Source organism: Nycticebus coucang, chromosome X (genome assembly GCF_027406575.1).
Source record: "Nycticebus coucang isolate mNycCou1 chromosome X, mNycCou1.pri, whole genome shotgun sequence".
Lineage (NCBI taxonomy): Eukaryota > Metazoa > Chordata > Mammalia > Primates > Lorisidae > Nycticebus > Nycticebus coucang.
In genome coordinates, this window is record NC_069804.1 from 157,652,724 (window position 1) to 157,669,960 (window position 17,237).

The 17,237-nt window shown below is 41.0% G+C and overlaps 1 pseudogene across 1 annotated transcript; it reads left to right on the forward strand.

Annotated features, from left to right (window-relative positions):
* Positions 1–14,928: 14,928 nt before the first annotated feature.
* On the forward strand, positions 14,929–16,950 carry LOC128577551 (SH3 domain-binding protein 5-like; annotated as a pseudogene). Its single transcript, XR_008377588.1, has one exon. The product of XR_008377588.1 is annotated as an SH3 domain-binding protein 5-like (transcript).
* Positions 16,951–17,237: the final 287 nt, after the last annotated feature.

The following is a 17,237-nucleotide window of genomic DNA, read 5'->3' on the forward strand; positions in this document are numbered from 1 at the left end:
TGAATACACTTGGTACTTAGCAGAATATGTGTCCTAAATTTTGGTTCATTTATGTGAGTCTTAGACTCATAGACCCCAATTTAAGATGTCATTGCCAGGAATGGGAAAATACTGGACAGTTCTAGAATTCTAGTTTTCATGTTAGATGTTGAAGAATCAGTATCATAGGACCTTTGCAGTTTGCAGTACTATACAGTGAGAAATGTGGTGTACTAGGTTTGGACAGCTTGATGTGAATGTGAAAAGATCCTTAAAATCAGCTCCCTCCTTAACACTTTTTTTATTGTCTTTCTAATTAAAAAAAATATTGTTGGTTCATACATCTCTTTCCAATTTTTTCCTTGCAATTTATTTATTTGTATTGAAGTGAAGTTCACACACATGATGTAAAATTAACTGTTTTAAAGGGAACAGTTTAGTGGCATTTGGTACATTCACAGGGTTGTGTAACCATTATCTAAACAACTCCCCATCCCACTGCACTCCCACACTCACCCCCTGCTTCCATCTCTGTCATCACCAGTTTTATGTTTGTAGATTTGCCTATTCGGGGTATTTCAAATAAGGAATCACAATCATGGCCTTTTGTGTCTGGCTTCTTTCCATCTATGGTAGCATATATAGCAATACTTCATTCCTTTCTATGGCCGTGTAATATCCTATTGTATGACTGTATCACATTCTGTTTATCCACTTGGTAGGTGGATGTTTGGTTTGTTTCCATCTTTTGGTTAGTCAGCTTCCTTATTGTGTTCCGGACATACTAGGATACCTTCTAGGTTTAGGCCACTTTTCAGGTAGCTGCTCTTTCTGAGATGAGAAACTTTGTCAGCTCCATTATCTATCTCTCTTGTCTGCTGGGCAGTTCCTTATTATGTGGAGTCTTTTTCTTTTTTTTTTTCATTAAATCATAGCTGTGTACATCAATGCAATCATGGGGTACAATGTGCTGGTTTTATATACAATTTGAAATATTTCCATCAAACTGGTTACCATAGCCTTCACGGCATTTTCTTAGTTATTGTATTAAGACATTTATATTCTACACCTAGTAAATTTCCCATGTACCCTTGTAAGATGCACCATAGTTGTGGTCCTACCAATTACTCTCCCGCCACCATCCTCCCCCCTCCCTTCCCTTCCTTCCCTTTCCCCTTCTTCTTGGGCTATAATTGGGTTATAGCTTTCATAAGAAATCTATAAATTGGGTGGCGCTTGTGGCTCAGTCGGTAAGGCGCCAGCCCCATATACCAAGGGTGGCAGGTTCAAACCTGGCCCCGGCCAAACTGCAACCAAAAATAGCCGTGTGTTGTGGCGGGCGCCTGTAGTCCCAGCTACTCGGGAGGCTGAGGCAAGAGAATCGCTTAAGCCCAGGAGTTGGAGGTTGCTGTGAGCTGTGTGAGGCCATGGCACTCTACTGAGGGCCATAAAGTGAGACTCTTGTCTCTACAAAAAAAAAAAAAAAGAAATCTATAAATTGGTTTCATAGTAGGGCTGAGTACATTGAATACTTTTTCTTCCATTCTTGAGATACTTTGCTAAAAAGAATATGTTCTAGCTCCATCCATGTAAACATGTAAGAGGTAAAGTCTCCATCTTTCTTTAAGGCTGCATAATATTCCATGTTGTACATATGCCACAATTTATTAATCCATTCGTGGATCGATGGGCACTTGGGCTTCTTCCATGACTTAGCAATTATGAATTGGGCTGCAATAAACATTCTGGTACAAGTACCTTTGTGGTTTTTTTTTTTTTTTTTTTGAGACAGGTTTACTTTGTTGCTCTTGGTAGAGTGCCATAGCCTCATAGTCCTTAGCACCCTTAAATTCTTGGGCTCCAGCAATTCTCTTGTCTCAGCTTCCCAAGTAGCTGGGACTACAGGCACCTGCTACAACGCCTATTTTTAGAGACGAGGTCTCGATCTGGCTCAAACTCCTGATCTCAGGCAATCCATACCTGTCTTAGCCTCCCAGAGTGCTAGGATTACATCCTTCTGAGTCTTAACTTTTTATCTGCCAATCTCTTATGAGTTTAGTAGGAATTAGTTCACAGAACCTTTAGTTACCCTGTGGTAAATTCTTCAGAGTGAATTCCTAACCCTGCTAAACAGAGGACCAGCGCTTTAATAGTGAGCATATTAAGTTAGATTTCTGTGTTAGTTTGGGTCCTTGATGAGATGTGCAGGAGATTTTGAGAGAAGATGGGGGAAGTGGAAGAGTCTGGGAAAGCTATCAGATTTTGTAGGTCTGATAAAAGTAAATTAGCTAATCTGTGTGTGTTTTTTGTTTGTTTTTTGAGACAGAGTCTCACTTTATTGCCCTTGGTAGAGAGCTATGGCGTCTTAGCTCACAGCAACTTCAAACTCTTGGGTTCAAGTGATCCTCTTGCGCCAGGCTCCCAAGTAGCTGAAACTGTAGGGCAAGCCAATTCAGAGATCTGACTCCTCAGAGGGCCTCAAGCCTCCAGGCCTCCTCTTAGCCCTTCTAAGACACATGGACCACTGATGTGGACAGGAGGAGCTCATGCTTTTCAGTCATACCTGTTCCCCTGTACTTGCCAAAATTCAACTGATGGAGAAAGGACAGGCCCCATCTAAAACACCAAAGTCAAGTAATCATAAAGAGCAAAGCAAAACCTGCACCCATCAGCTGACCTCAAACACAGTGCTCAGCTAGAAACAGTTTCCATAGACAGAAACACCACTGTCATACTGAAATCTCCACTCTGGCCCTCCTCTATCCACTCATTGAGCAGGAAAATGATCAATCAACTAGTTATTCTCATACTCTAGCTTCCACGAAGCTAAGTCAGCATGTCCCAGCCTTATCCAAAACTCTCCAGGGAAATATTTTTAGGCAAATTTCCTTTATGCTGTATCTAGTCCGTGAATGTTGGGTTAACTGAACCTCTAAATAGAATGGCAGGCAGTTCTACTCCCCAAATTTGGCTGCTTTCATCTAATTATTCATTCCTGCCTACCCTTATATAAGTTTATCACAGGTAGCAGCATAAGCTTTAAAGTCAGTTTTTAAAGGTTCACAATAATGATAAGTACTGATCTTACATATGGCTTTAATTCACTTTTATTAATAAATAATATACTCAGTACAGAATTAAAAAGTACAAAAGACACAGTGAAAAGTAAGCCTCTCTCTGCCCATCACCCTCCTCCCCAAATTGTTACCTGGTTCTCTTTGCCAGAAGCAATCTCTGTTACTAATGGATCAAGTACCTTCCCAAGATAGTTTGTGGGGATGACGAGTATACTAACATGTGACTTTATTTAATTTTTTTTTTTTTTAAGTAAGGGTGGCATCAGATTCCTCTGTGGGGTGAAATTGTCTCTTTATTTATTTATTTGCAGTTTTGGGCCGGGTTTGAACCTGCCTCCTCCGGTATATGGGGCCGGCGCCCTACTCACTGAGCCACAGGCGCCGCCCAACATGTGGCTTTAGAAAGAAGTCTAATTGAGTATCCTCCCTCATAAAGGCAGAAAACAGGGAGGAGAGGGAGAGAATGCCATTGTGCTTATATAACAGCCACTATTTCTTGGTGGCATTGCTTTGATCTGTTTCTATGCTTGCAATTATAGCTTTGAATAAACAGTCTTCATTTTCATATCGCTTTGTGTCTAATAAATATAAAAAGGTGAGCACCAGAATAGGGGGAAAGGTACTTACCATAGCTGTTCAAAGCCTGCTGGCCAGAGTACATTAAAAATGCCTGACCTGGGGTGGCGCCTGTGGCTCAGTGAGTAGGGCACCAGCTCCATATACCGAGGGTGGCTGGTTCAAACCCAGCCCTGGCCGAACTGCAACAAAAAAATAGAGCCGGGCGTTGTGGCGGGCGCCTGTAGTCCCAGCTGCTGGGGAGGCTGAGGCAGGAGAATTGCGGAAGCCCAAGAGCTGGAGGTTGCTGTGAGTCCTATGACATCATGGCACTCTACCGAGGGCGGTAAAGTGAGACTCTGTCTCTACAAAAAAAAAAAAAAAAAAAAAAAGCCTGACCTGGGGTGGGGGTGGCGCCTGTGGCTCAACAGAATAGGGCGCCGGCCCCATATGCTGGAGGTGGCGGGTTCAAACCCAGCCCCAGCCAAAAACTGCAAAAAATAAAAAAAATAAAAAAGCCTGACCTGGTATCTATTGTCCTTGGAAATGAAACATTTAAATATTTTTTTAAAAACTAACGTGTAACAAGTAAAAATGCATAAACAGCCTCACCTGTGTGAAAAAATGCAAATTACAATAATCTAAAGGTATCCCAATGCATCTTTCTGAGAAGAAAAGAAATAGTAAGATGTTCAAATCAGGGTTGTCCTGAATGTGGGGAATTATACTTGAACTCTATAGTGATGATGGTTCTACAAATCTGAACTTTCTGAAAAGCACTGACAATAAGACAAAATTTGGTTCTATCTATATTTATGGGCTTGGTAACTCCACTTTGAGAAATATAGTACAAAAAAAACCTTAAAGAAAAGGAAAAAATGGCAGCACCTGTGGCTCAAAGGAGTAGGGTGCCGTTCCCATATGCCGGAGGTGGTGGGTTCAAAACCGGCCCTGGCCAAAAACTGCAAAAAAAAAAAAGAAAGAAAAGAAAAGTAAATCACTCAGTATAAAGATATTCATAGCAGTACTATTAATTACAATAAAAACTAAAATAATTCAAGTGGGAGACTGGTGTAGGGTATTAGGGGAAAGAATGCTATGCAGTGATTTTCAACTGGTGTGCTGTGAGAGGATCTTAGGTTTGCTTTGAAAATATTGAAAGATCATTAATTAAGTTATTCTCAAAAGAAGTTCAAAGCACAGTAAGTATATTCTTTTTTCTCTCTTTTTTTCATCAACATAATTTAAGTGTGCCATGGAAGTCTAACTATAGGTTCAAGTGTGAAGTAAGATAAAAACGGTTGAAAAATGCTGCTATGCATTCACTGAAAATGACAGGATATTGACAACATAGACACATAGAAATGTACCTATAAGTGACAACTTCATACAAAGTAAGATGTACACTCCGGTAACAATCACACAGTACACTTTATCATTTAACAGTCATGTGGTGTAAGAATAAACATCCAATAAACTTTAGGATTTAAATTAATAATCATGAAGTTTTTTTCTGTTTTGATAGCTGCTTGTTAATCACACCTTCCTCTTAAAGAAACATCATAATCATCACCAACATCATTTCTTAAGGAAATGCTAATCCTAACCTAAGGTGAATGGAATGACGTCAAATGTCTCAGCTTCTCACCAGGCATGAGAAAAAAGCATTTATTCAGACTTCTTTGAACAGCTTCATTAAAGAGGCTAGGTCATCCTCAATTGTCCCCAAAGTATTCTAAATTCTAAGCTAGCAAAAAGTAACCAAATTTTACTAAGCAATGGACTCTCACCAAATAAGACGAATAGAATACTACCACACTTATCAATTATCTCAATAAATGTTAATGGCTTGAATTCCCCACTGAAGAGATATAGATTGGCTGACTGGATTAAAAAACACAAGCCATCCATTTGCTGTCTGCAAGAAACACACCTGGCTTCAAAAGACAAAGCTCCAAGTCAAGGGTTGGAAGACAATTTTTCAGGCAAATGGAATTCAGAAGAAAAGAGGAGTTGCAATCTTATTTTCAGATACATGTGGATTTAAAGCAACTAAAGTCAAAAAAGACAAAGATGGTCACTTTATATTGGTCAAGGGAAAACTACAACAAGAAGACATTTCAATTCTAAATATTTATGCACCCAATTTAAACGCTCCCAGATTCTTGAAGCAGACCTTACTCAGTCTGAGCAATATGATATCTGATAATACCTTCATAACAGGGGACTTTAACACTCCTCTTATAGAGTTGGACAGATCCTCTAAACAGAAATTAAACAAAGATATAAGAGATTTAAATGAGACCCTAGAACAACTGTGCTTGATAGATGCATATAGAACACTCCACCCCAAAGATAAAGAATATACATTCTTCTCATCACCCCATGGAACATTCTCCCAAATTGATCATATCCTGGGACACAAAACAAATATCAACAGAATCAAAAGAATTGAAATTTTACCTTGTATCTTTTCAGACCATAAGGCACTAAAGGTGGAACTCAACTCTAACAAAAATGCTCGACCCCACCCAAAGGCATGGAAATTAAACAATCTTCTGTTGAATAACAGATGGGTGCAGGAAGAAATAAAACAGGAAATCATTAACTTCCTTGAGCATAACAACAATGAAGACACAAGCTACCAAAACCTGTGGGATACTGCAAAAGCAGTTTTGAGAGGAAAATTCATCGCTTTAGATGCCTACATTCGAAAAACAGAAAGAGAGCACATCAACAATCTCACAAGAGATCTTATGGAATTGGAAAAAGAAGAACAATCTAAGCCTAAACTCAGTAGAAGAAAAGAAATATCCAAAATCAAATCAGAGATCAATGAAATTGAAAACAAAAGAATCATTCAGAAAATTAATGAAACAAGGAGTTGGTTTTTTGAAAAAATAAATAAAATAGATAAACCATTGGCCAGACTAACTAGAAATAGAAAAGTAAAATCTCTAGTAACCTCAATCAGAAACGATAAAGGGGAAATAACAACTGATCCCACAGAGATACAAGAGATCATCTCTGAATACTACCAGAAACTCTATGCCCAGAAATTTGACAATGTGAAGGAAATGGATCAATATTTGGAATCACACCCTCTCCCTAGACTTAGCCAGGAAGAAATAGAGCTCCTGAACAGACCAATTTCAAGCACTGAGATCAAAGAAACAATAAAAAAGCTTCCAACTAAAAAATGCCCTGGTCCAGATGGCTTCACTCCAGAATTCTATCAAACCTTCAAGGAAGAGCTTATTCCTGTACTGCAGAAATTATTCCAAAAAACTGAGGAAGAAGGAATCTTCCCCAACACATTCTATGAAGCAAACATCACCCTGATACCAAAACCAGGAAAAGACCCAAACAAAAAGGAGAATTTCAGACCAATCTCACTCATGAATATAGATGGAAAAATTCTCAACAAAATCCTAGCCAATAGATTACAGCTTATCATCAAAAAAGTCATTCATCATGATCAAGTAGGCTTCATCCCAGGGATGCAAGGCTGGTTTAACATACGCAAGTCCATAAACGTTATCCACCATATTAACAGAGGCAAAAATAAAGATCACATGATCCTCTCAATAGATGCAGAAAAAGCATTTGATAAAATCCAGCATCCTTTTCTAATTAGAACACTGAAGAGTATAGGCATAGGTGGCACATTTCTAAAACTGATTGAAGCTATCTTAGACAAACCCACAGCCAATATTTTACTGAATGGAGTAAAACTGAAAGCTTTTCCTCTTAGAACTGGAACCAGACAAGGTTGTCCTCTGTCACCTTTACTATTCAACATAGTGCTGGAAGTTCTAGCCAATACAATTAAGACAAGGAAATAAAGGGAATCCAAATGGGAGCAGAGGAGGTCAAACTCTCCCTCTTTGCTGACGACGTGATCTTATACTTAGAGAACCCCAAAGACACAACCACAAGACTCCTAGAAGTCATCAAAAAATACAGTAATGTTTCAGGATATAAAATCAATGTCCACAAGTCAGTAGCCTTTGTATACACCAATAACAGTCAAGATGAGAAGATAATTAAGGACACAACTCCCTTCACCATAGTTTCAAAGAAAATGAAATACCTAGGAATATACCTAACGAAGGAGGTGAAGGACCTCTATAAAGAAAACTATGAAATCCTCAGAAAGGAAATAGCAGAGGATATTAACAAATGGAAGAACATACCATGCTCATGGATGGGAAGAATCAACATTGTTAAAATGTCTATACTTCCCAAAGCAATCTACCTATTCAATGCCATTCCTATCAAAGTACCTACATCGTACTTTCGAGATTTGAAAAAAATGATTCTGCGTTTTGTATGGAACCGGAAAAAACCCCGTATAGCTAAGGCAGTTCTTAGTAATAAAAATAAAGCTGGGGGCATCAGCATACCAGATTTTAGTCTGTACTACAAAGCCATAGTGCTCAAGACAGCATGGTACTGGCACAAAAACAGAGACATAGACACTTGGAATCGAATTGAAAACCAAGAAATGAAACTAACATCTTACAACCACCTAATCTTCGATAAACCAAACAAGAACTTACCTTGGGGGAAAGACTCCCTATTCAATAAATGGTGTTGGGAGAACTGGATGTCTACATGTAAAAGACTGAAACTGGACCCACACCTTTCCCCACTCACAAAAATTGATTCAAGATGGATAAAGGACTTAAATTTAAGGCATGAAACAATAAAAATCCTCCAAGAAAGCATAGAAAAACACTGGAAGATATTGGCCTGGGGAAAGACTTCATGAAGAAGACTGCCATGGCAATTGCAACAACAACAAAAATAAACAAATGGGACTTCATTAAACTGAAAAGCTTCTGTACAGCTAAGGAGACAATAACCAAAGCAAAGAGACAACCTACACAATGGGAAAGATATTTGCATATTTTCAATCAGACAAAAGCTTGATAACTAGGATCTATAGAGAACTCAAATTAATCCACATGAAAAAAGCCAACAATCCCATATATCAATGGGCAAGAGACATGAATAGAACTTTCTCTAAAGACGACAGACAAATGGCTAACAAACACATGAAAAATGTTCATCATCTCTATATATTAGAGAAATGCAAATCAAAACAACCCTGAGATATCATCTAACCCCAGTGAGAATGGCCCACATCACAAAATCTCAAAACTGCAGATGCTGGCGTGGATGTGGAGAGAAGGGAACACTTTTACACTGCTGGTGGGACTGCAAACTAGTACAACCTTTCTGGAAGGAAGTATGGAGAAACCTCAAAGCACTCAAGCTAGACCTCCCATTTGATCCTGCAATCCCATTACTGGGCATCTACCCAGAAGGAAAGAAATCCTTTTATCATAAGGACACTTGTACTAGACTGTTTATTGCAGCTCAATTTACAATCGCTAAAATGTGGAAACAGCCTAAATGCCCACCAACCCAGGAGTGGATTAACAAGCTGTGGTATATGTATACCATGGAATACTATTCAGCCATTAAAAAAAATGGAGACTTTACATCCTTCGTATTAACCTGGATGGACGTGGAAGACATTATTCTTAGTAAAGCATCACAAGAATGGAGAAGCATGAATCCTATGTACTCAATCTTGATATGAGGACAATTAATGACAATTAAGTTTATGGGGGGGGGAAGCAGAAAGAGGGATGGAGGGAGGGGGGTGGGGCCTTGGTGTGTGTCACACTTTATGGGGGCAAGACATGATTGCAAGAGGGACTTTACCTAACAATTGCAATCAGTGTAACTGGCTTATTGTACCCTCAACGAATCCCCAACAATAAAAAAAAAAAAAATTGCAAAAAAAAAAAAATAAAAAAAAATAAATGAAATTATTGAAAAAAAAAAAAGTAACCAAATTTTGACTGATGTTCATTATAGAGAGCATATTAGTTTAAGCTTAAATATATAATTTCAACCACTAAATAACTGTGACAAAATATACTCTAAGAGTAACATAATTCACATGTCATATAGTTTTGCCCGTATATAGGACCTGGTACATAATTTCAGTATATTTATTCATTTATTTATTTATTTTATTAAATCATAGCTGTGTACATTAATGTGATCATGGGGCACCATACCCTGGTTTCATAGACCGTTTGACACATTTTCATCACACTGGTTAACATAGCCTTCCTGGCATTTTCTTAGTTATTGTGCTAAGTCAGTATTTTTAATTATTCACCCAGGGACCACTGTATCTTTGGTGACGTACTATTGGTCATATATAATTTATAGAATACTAAATGTTTGTCACAATGTAATTGTTCATTATTTCCTGTTGAAAAATATGACCTGTTCTTATAATCTATTTTATGATGCAGTTTCTAGTAACTCTAGCAGAAATCAGGGCCACTTATTTAGTAAAGGAAGATGTCTAGGTTAAATCCTTCACTGAGAAAATAATAACACCCCAAATCATATCTTCTAAGCTTACATTTTCAAATAAAAAACACAAGCAAATGTTTGGCTTTATTCTTTGGCCATGATAGAACAGCACAGCGCACTTTACACTTGACTAGAAGACCATTTAGACAATGACCAGGTTATTCCTTTCAAAGAGCTTCAAAATATGTTTATAGAAGGAATGGCCTATACCAGATAAGGATTATTCCAGTTTAGGATTCATGAGTCCATAAACTGCAAACACAGGTACATGCCCAAATAGATTAGAGGCAAAAAAAGACAGAATCAGGTGTAGGCCACATCAAAAGACTATTGATGCTCCAAGAACTAAAAAGCATTCTTCATTCAATGTAGCTGTTTAGGTTTCAGATCACTGGGAATTTGTCCACCAGTGAATTCCAACTGTCCTCTCTGAAGTGAACCCATGAAAGGATAAACATTCACTGTTCCCAAAGCTTAACTGAAACCGATGGCTAGTGGGTTCTTTTAGGCTGGGCCCAGTGCAGGGCGTATATGCACTTCTCAGGTCTCTGCAGGGAGACTGACTGACTGATGGTCACAGCTGTTGAGCTCCGGAATCCAATGCTGCTGTGGCTGAAATCTAACATGGCTGAAACCCATCATCTATCACTGCATTTTCAACAAGCCCCAACTCCCCACGTGTGCTTCTTGGTGTGGCAGAGACTCTAAAGGAGGCCATTTCTATGAGACATAGGACTTCCCTAAAAGGTGATTTTGGGTTTGGGATGCTGTCAAGAAAGTCCCAACTTCATAGACGATGGCAAGGACTAAACCTGCCATTGCTTCATAGGTGTAGAACCTAGACAGCGAGACTTCATGGGTTAGAACAAGACAGTTCGTTACAACACAGGAGACAGCACAAGCATCAGCGTAGTTTCTCCAGCTCCCCTTCCCCCAAGTCTCACAGGCAATTCAGCAGGCTCAGAAGAATGCTACAAATACAGGGAGATGCATCACAGCCCAGGAACCTAGGGTTAAGGACTCAGGGGTTTTTGAGCAATCAGCAAACAAATCAGTGCCCTCCTCACCCCCAGAAGTGAACAGTTAACAGCAGTCACAGTGTGGCCGCCTTATCCTACTTTGTTGCCTATGTGATTATCCGCAGCAGTGCCTCGGTATTAGGAGATGGATCAAGTCTTCGGTTTAAGACACCATGAACGTGCAGGGGTGCTTAGGGCCCATGATGGACTTCCCTTCATGACAGACACATCTGTTTTGCTAAAAGGTTCTTAGAACTGGACTACTGGTGATAGATGTGTTATTTAGCTTGATATAATCATTCCATATTATGTTCATAAATCATATTATTTTGTACCCCATATATACAATTATAATTTGTCAATTTACAATGAAGCAAAATAAAAATATCTTGAGAATGGTGCCCCATAGTCTAAGACTTTTTGTACCATTCCTTCTTTTCTCCCTTCTCTCCCTTCCCTCCTTTCCACCCTGTCACTCCTTTGATGTGCACCTGGGCTCTCCTTGATTCCTCTGGCTCCCTCCTCATTTTCCCCTACAGGTATTTTCCCTAATAAATTTCTCATATTTCTAATCCCATCTTGCCTATGGGGCCGGCGCCTTACCGACTGAGCCACAGGTGCCGCCCAAATTTCTCATATTTCTAATCCTATCTTGCCACCTGCCTCTCAGAGAACCAAAATTAGCACAAGTGGTACCTGCAGTGGTCCAAACAAGCAATTGTGAGCCACTTCACTCATTGCCTGTTGAGTAAAACAGACACTGTCCTGAGGGCATCAATAGTCCCAGTCACAGGGTGTCAGTCCAACTGCATTCTGAGGAGATGACCTGGAAAACTGGGAGAATGGCCTTACAGCTGTGCTGACTCTGACTTTAAAAAAAATCTAGGTGAAATAAGTCCTGCAAAGACAGTAGAGACAGCTGGATAACTTAAGACTTTTAAGTTGTCTTGATGCCCTATAGCAGGGTAATGAGAAACAGGTGACTTCTCATTAATACGGGTGAATTCTCAGTCAATAAGTGGACAAAGACTGTGAAAGAGCCAGAGGGCTTCTGTAGAGCTTATAAAGAGGTCTTTCCCTCCTGCAGTGGAGGAGCAGACACAGCTGGATGAAAGAGAAGATGTGATCAAGTTGCAGAACTCCCGGAAAATGAAACAATTGATATCAATTACACCACGGGTCTGTTTGCTACAGTCGGGGCCCTGTGACTTCATGAGTTTGGAAAGACTCTGAAACAAAGGGTAGGAACTCTGACTAGGTGGCCCTGAGCGTGCTGGATCTGCAGACACTGTTAGGTTGCAGATAGGGTCCACTCTCACCTCGTAGAAGCTAGCACTTGCTCTCTACTGGAAGATGCCACAGAAGCTAAGCACAGTAGGCAACCAGTGCCCGCCTTCACAGGATCTATCCCCAGTTCTCCCTCTCTTCGTTAAACTAATAACTAGGGTTTAATCCCAGTATACCCGGCTGAGGAAATGTTGGGCCTAATAAAGGAGAAGGGATCACACATCAAAGAGCTGCAAAAGTTAGCTGGCATGTACTGAAAGGCACAGAGGTAGCATTGGGTTTGTATTTTGAGGGTGTAAAGCAAGAAATCAGGAAAAGCGAGAATTCATAGACTTGGAAGCACTTTCTCAGGCTACAGGATTTAGATTTAATTCCCTGGGAAGGATGGCCAATGCTGACTCAGCAAATGGCAGAGTAAGGAAATGAAGGGGAGTGGGCATGATGGAGTGTACAGATGACCAGTGGTTGAAAACCCCACCAGAAGACAGCATTCCGCCGTGGGGCCCAAAGACACCCATGCACCAAGGTCATCACAAGGAAGGCGCTGGTGAGAGGGGCACCAGCATCACTCAGTTTGGAGGTGGCCACCTCTGCAGAGCAGGGCTGACAATAAGAGAGATCATCACAGAGCTGGGCTCATCAACACCCAGGGGGGCAATGGGACCCCCAGAGTAACAGAGACCAGGTAGAGATGCGGAACCTCCAGAAGGCAGGAGACTGCAAACACCACAAGGTCTGAAGGACAGCCAAGGGGGCTTTACTTTTAGGAAGTTGTGGGGATGGTTATTGGAACATGGTATCATTAGGAGCAATACAGGCAGTCAATATGGGTATTTCTTATTATCTACAAGCTCAGAAAGAGTCTCTACTAAAACAAACAAACAAACAAACAAAAAAAAACAAAAAAAACTAAGACTGAAACTGTACCCACACCTCTTGCCACTAACAAAAATGGATTCTCACTGGATAAAACATTTAAATTTAAGACATGAAACTATAAAACTCTCTAGAAGAGAGTGCAAGTAAAATGCTTGAAGATATTGGCCTGGGAAAACATTTTATGAGGAAGACACCTGCTCCCCAGCAATTGTAGCAACACCAAAAAATAAAAAAATAAAGTTGGGATTTGATTAAGCTAAAAATCTTCTGCACAGCTAACAGCACTACAACTAAAGCAGTCTTCAGAATGGGAGAAGATATTTGCATGTTATGATTCTGACAAAGGTCTGATAACTAGACTCTACAGAGAACTCAAATTACTCAGTAAGAACAATTCCATTTCTTTGTGGGCAAGAGACATGAACCAAAACTTCTCTGAAGATGATAGACGAATTGCCAACAAACATATGAAAAAATGCTCATCAGAGAAATGCAAATCAAAACTACCCTGAGATAGCACCTAACCCCAGTGAGATTAGCCCACATCACAAAGTCCCAAAGCTGCAGATGCTGGCGTGGATGTGAAGAAAGGGGAATACTTTTACACTGTTGGTGGGACTGCAAACTTATACAGCCTCTTTGGAAAGAAATATGGAGAATCCTCCAAGCTCTCAAATTAGATCTCCCATTTGACCCGACAATCCCACTACTAGGCATCTACCCAGAAGAAAAAAAAAATTTACCATAAGGACATTTGCACTAGATTGTTTATTGCAGCTCAATTTATAATCACCAGGATGTGGAAACAACCTAAATGCCCATCAACTCAGGAATGAATTACAAATTATGGTACATGCACAGTATGGAATACTATTCAGCCATAAGAAGATGGTGACTTCACATCTTTTGTAATATCCTGGATAGAGTTCACATACATTCTTCTCAATTAAGTATCACAAGAATGGAAAAGAAAATATCCAATGTACTCAATACTAATATGAAGCCAGTAGACAATCCACCCAAATAGGAGAAAAACTCATTTCAATTCAAGCTGGGGGGAAGGAGTATTGAGGGAGGAGGTTGGGGTGCTCTCACTGAATGGCAACTAGGTGGGGGGTTGGTACACCTTTTGTGTGTGGGACATAACCACATGACAAACTCTACCTAACAAAATCAAATATGTTGATCTGATTTCTTGGACCCTCACATTAACCTGAAGTAAATTTCCTTAAAATTTTATAAAATTAAATAAAATAATTTTTTTTTCTTAAGACTTAAAAAAAAGATTAGCCCACATCAAAAAAAATCCCAAAGCTGAAGACGCTGGCATGGATGTAAAGAGAAGGAAACACTTCTACACTGGTGGTGGGACTGCAAACTAATACAACCTTTATGGAAGGAAGTATGGAGAATCCTCAGAGAACTAAAAGTTGACCTTCCCTTTGATCTTGCAATTCCATTACTAGGTATCTCCCCAGAAGGACAAAAATCTTTTTATCACAAAGACATTTGCACCACAATGTTTATTGAAGCTCAATTTGTAATTGTCAGATCATGGAAGCAACCCAAGTGCCCATCAACCCATGAATGAACAAATTGCAGTATATGTTACCATGAAATACTATTCAGCCATAAAAAAGATGGAGACTTTACATCTTTTTTAGTATATGTGCTGCCAAAGTGAGCATGAGACTTTACATCTTTTACGCTTACCTGGGACACATTCTTCTTAGGAAAGCATCTCAAGAATGAAAAAAAAAGTATCCAATGTAGTCAATACTGTTATGAAACCAATATATAAATGCTTACATACTCATACAGAGGATAAAACACAAATATAATCTATCAAGGGAGAGAGGAGAGGAGGGAGAGGGGAGGAGGGAGGAGGGTGATTGGTGGGAGGAGGGAGAGCATTTGGTGGCATCTCACCTAAGATGCCCAATACAAGGGTGCATTTCAAAATAAGAGTAAATTGAGCGTTCAGTAGCCACGTGTGGCTGGTGGCTGCCATGTGGGGCAGTGTGGGTCACAGGATGTTTTCACCACGGCAGGAAGTTCTGGATGGTACTGCTCAACGCACTGTCTCATAAAGGATGCTCGTCAGAAGTTCCGCTCTGTTCTGGTGGAAGCAACGGTGAAGCTGGATGAACTGGTGAAAAAAATTGGCAAAGCTGTGGAAGACTCGAAGCCCTACTGGGAGGCTCGGAGGGTGGAGAGGCAGGCTCAACTGGAAGCTCAGAAAGCCACTCAGGACTTCCACAGGGCCACAGAGGTGCTCCGTGCTGCCAAGGAAACCATTTCCCTGGCCGAGCAGCGGCTCCTGGAGGATGACAAGCGGCATTTTGACTCCGCCTGGCAGGAAATGCTGAATCACGCCACTCAGAGGGTCATGGAGGTGGAGCAGACCAAGACAAGGAGTGAGGTGGTGCACAAGGAGACAGCGGCCAGGTACAATGCCGCCATGGGCCGCATGCGACAGCTGGAGAAGAAACTCAAGAGAGCCATCAACAAGTCCAAGCCTTATTTTGAACTCAAGTGCAGCTTAAGCAACTGAAGAAGACCGTGGACGACCTGCAGGCCAAACTGACTCTGGCAAAAGGGGAGTACAAGACTGCCCTGAAGAACCTGGAGATGATTTCGGACCAGATCCTCGAGCGGCGGCGCTCCAGTGCCATGGGGCCTTGGGCAGCAGCACGTCTGTGGAGGACCTGTCAGGGAGCAAGCCGGAGCCGGATACCATTTCTGTGACTTCCGAGGCCTTTGAAGATGACAACTGTAGCAACTTTGTGTCTGAAGATGACTCAGAAACCCAGTCGGTGTCCAGCTTCAGTTCAAGACCAACGAGCCCGTCTGAGATGCCTGACCAGTTTCCTGTTGTGGTGCGGCCTGGCAGCCTGGATCTGCCCAGCCCTGTGTCCCTCTCAGAGTTTGGGATGATATTCCCAGTGTTGGGCTCTGGAAGTGAATGCAGTGGGGCCTCCTCCCCTGAATGTGAGGTAGAACGAGGAGATAGGGCAGAAGAGGCAGAGAATAAAACAAGTGACAAAACCAACAACAACCGGGGTCTCAGCAATGGCACTGGCAGTGGTGGCAGCAATAAGAGCCAAAGCAGCACTTCCCGGGAGGGCCAGGCCTTGGAGAACAGGATGACGCAGCTCTCTCTCCAGTGTGCAAAGGGAAGAGACAGGATTATCGCTGACATCAAGATGGTGCAGATTGGCTGATCCACCCAGGGCCCTGGCCGCGTACATGTCAATATTTATACATGAAACTGGAGGACATTGTGCCAATAATCATTTACTATATGCCAAATCTTAAGCATTTACCCTAAACTGCACTAAAGAGATTTCATTGACCTTGAGGGCTGAAGATTTTTCTTCTGGATAAGAGTTCTGAGGCTGGTTTGTTTTTCAGATCAGAGGAGTTGTTGTAGGTGGACTGTGACCAAGTCCACAGCCTTTGTGGACCATTCTGTGTAACAGCGTTGTGGAAGCAATAACTATAACAGTTCCTATGAAAGAACCAGAGCCAGTAAGAGGGCTGAGGAGCTAAGCCAAAGTGGGGGCAACAGCTTGCTTCTCTTTCCCTTTTCTCACCCTCAATTTGGAGAACATGGAGCTGTTCTCTCCAGGGTTTCCTAATGAAATAAAAAGTGGCCACACACACACAAAATAAAAGTTCAAACATTCAGAGCACACCTTTTTGAAGGCTTACCAAAAAAAAAAAAAAAAAAAAATCCAAGAACACACTTCATTTTCATCACCTCTGGTGTTCAGAGGGGCTTTTACAAAGTGTTATGCCAGGCCACTCATTTTCTAGAAAGGTTACCATGAACTGCACTTTTGGGGTGGAAAAAATGAATGCTGGTGTCAGGGCTGGGGTGGGGGTGGGGGACATGGGGAGCAGAGAAATATCATAGAAAGGGATTTGTGGCTGTGGGAAAGAAGGTTCTATAGCATAAACCTTATCCTGCCAGCCAAAGGGATTTATTCTATGAGAAGTGCATGTGAAGAATGGTTGCCACCGTTACTAGATT